This window comes from Gekko japonicus, unplaced genomic scaffold (assembly GCF_001447785.1).
Source record: "Gekko japonicus isolate JY-2015 unplaced genomic scaffold, Gekko_japonicus_V1.1 scaffold4627, whole genome shotgun sequence".
Lineage (NCBI taxonomy): Eukaryota > Metazoa > Chordata > Lepidosauria > Squamata > Gekkonidae > Gekko > Gekko japonicus.
Genome location: NW_015162099.1, coordinates 17,175 through 20,048, shown reverse-complemented (window position 1 = coordinate 20,048; position 2,874 = coordinate 17,175). Strand labels below are relative to the sequence as shown.

General features: G+C 48.0%; 1 protein-coding gene across 1 annotated transcript in view; it reads left to right on the top strand.

Moving 5' to 3' along the window:
* Positions 1–2,874, top strand: part of LOC107105653 (chemokine-like receptor 1) — an 11,068-nt gene that overhangs the window by 6,204 nt on the left and 1,990 nt on the right. The window lies entirely within an intron of this gene.

Here is a 2,874-nt window from a genome sequence, read left to right as displayed (position 1 = left end):
TTGTTGTTGTTCGGTCGCACAGTCGAGTCCGACTCTTTGCGACCCCATGGACCAGCTCCCGTCAGGCCTTCCGGTCTTCCGCCATCCTCTGAAGTTTGCTCAACTTCATGTTCGTTGCATCGATGACACTGTCTAACCATCTCATCCTTTGCCGTCCCCGTCTTCTTTGACCTTCAATCTTTCCCAGCATCAGGGTCTTCTCCAGTGAGTGCTCCCTTCTCATTTGGTGGCCAAAGTATTTGAGCTTCATTTTCATTATCTGGCCTTCCAGGGAACAGTCAGGGTTGATTTCTTTTAGGATTGACTGATTTGATCTTCTTGCAGTCCAAGGGACTCTCAAGAGTCTTCTCCAGCACCATAGTTCAAAAGAATCTATTCTTCGGCGCGCGGCCTTCCTTATAGTCCAACTCTTGCAGCCATACATGACTACTGGGAATACCATTGCTTTGACCATGCGGACTTTTATTGGCAGGGGGATGTCTCTACTTTTTATCATGCTGTTTAGGTTCGCCATCGCTTTCCTCCCAAGGAGCAGGCGTCTTTTAATTTCATGGCTGCTGTCACAGTCTGCGGTGATCTGGGATCCCAGGAACGTGAAGTCTGTCACTACTTCCACGACTTCCCCTTCTATTTGCCAAGGAGTGATGGGGCCGGATGCCATGATCTTAGTTTTTTTTATGTTGAGCTTCAACCCCACTTTTGCGCTCTCCTCTTTTACCCTGAGCAAGAGGCTCTTAAGGTCCTCTTCACTTTCTGCCATTAGAGTGGTATCGTCTGCATATCTGAGGTTGTTGATCTTTTCCCCAGCAATCTTAATTCCCACTTGTGATTCATCCAGGCCAGCATTTCGCATGATGTACTCTGCATATATATTAAATAAGCAAGGTGACAATATACATCCTTGTCGTACTCCTTTTCCTATGCTATACCAATCAGTTGTTCCATATCCGGTTCTAACTGTAAAGTGGAGGTAGTTATGCTAAAATGTCAAGATAAAATCAGGTAAGTCAGTCCAGAAGGTTGACTATCCCCTTTATCGTTGTCTTCTGCTAGCGAGTGAAGACTTTTTGTTTTGTCTGGTGTTCCCTCAGTGATTCTCATTTAAGCTTCTTCACGCCCAGTGGTCTACGATTGTTTTAATCGTTTTTGATTTTTAAAAAAACCAAAAAAAACCCCAAAACACAGATGTGTTTATAACTTGTGTAAATGTTTTTATGGCTTGCCGACTTGGGGTCCCTAAATGGATGGAATGTAGGTTTGCCGACCCACCCACTATGGCAGCTGATCCCTACCACCACCTGCCGGCTCCCACCACAGCTCGAAAGAGAAGGGGGAATGGAGGGAAGACGTTATGTGTGTGTCGACCTCAGTTCCAGCTACAACCCAGAAGTGACACCATTGATGTTCTAGGATTCCACCAGTCTCTTACAATAGAGATTGGTCAAATCCTAGAGCAGCAATGGTGTCCCTTCCGGGTTTAGCCAGAACTGAGGCCAATACGTATATAACGTCTTTCCTCCATTCCCCTGTCTCATTCGAGTTTCACCATAGAGACTGAAGAAATGGTAGATCGTCAGTGATATCATTATCAGTTTTAGCCAGAACTTAGTGATGCTGACACATACAAATCGGTTTTTTTCCCCCACGTGCCCTGTCCTCCAAAGTCTCCTGCGGGGTTGTAGGCATGTAGCTGGCAACCCTAACCAGCGGAAATGCTGCCTAGAAAAGCTTAAAATAAAATAAATCAACAAATATGGTTTGGGAAGTATTGGAGCTGACAGGACTGGAATGACTGGATCAGTGGCCCAGGTCTGTAAAACAATAGAAACCAAGCTCTGACATGCCGAGTTATAGACCCAAATGACTAGCACCGTACCTGTAAGACATTCATTTTGCATCACACATCGTCCACATCGCACTATGTACACTATGAGATCCAGTTTGGTGCAGTGTTTAAGAGCGGCAGATTCTGGTCTGGAGAACCGGGTTTGATTCCCCGCTCCTCCACATGAAGCCAGCAGGGTGACCTTGGGCCAGTCACAGTTCTCTCGGAACTCTCTCAGCCCCACCTACCTCACAGGGTGTCTGTTGTGGGAAGGGAAGGGAAGGGAAGGAGATTGTAAGCTGCTCTGAGACTCTGAGTGAAAGGTGCAGTATATGAGTACTCCTCCTCTTCCGCCTCCTCCTCCTTCTTCATGTTCATTTTACAGGAGTCCAATCTATTAAAAATTCATTATATTCCCAAAGGTCTCTTTTTGTATACTTTTTACAAACCAACTTTCAAAACGGTGAACATTTGTTGAAAGTCTGTTTGCGAAAAGTCTTCTGTTGCATTTTTGAGATATAGTAAAAAGGCCCCGGTCACATGGGCAGGAAAATGCGGGGGGGGGGAGCGTGGCTGTTTGCCACGGAGCAAAATAACTCGCGGTTGTGCAATCAGACGTCCCGTCGAGGTCCCGTCGAGGTCCCATGGTTAAGGGGAACTGCCGATCACAGGACAATCCTGCGGCAAGGCAAAGAAGCAGCCTCTCTAGCAAAAGGCTCCGTGGGTTTAACCCCTTCCAGGGCTGCAGAGGAATGCAAATTGTGTCCTCCATCAGGTTCCCTCCAGGAGGAGCTTCAGCCGGGCTGCCCTCCCACCATGCCCCCCCTGCACCTCCCCCTCTGCCACCCGGTGCAGAGAGTTCCTCTCTCGCAGGTCGAGCCAGGAGTGGGGGGGGGTATGGAAAAGAGGAGGGGGCTGTGTTGTTTGTTTTTAAACGAAGTGTGCGCGTGCGCCGTTGGGTGCTTGTGCACATCCCATGGAGACTTGGGGGGAAAAAACCTTTTAGCTACAGGACATGGGTGGGCGCTGGATGCCATGACCTACCACCG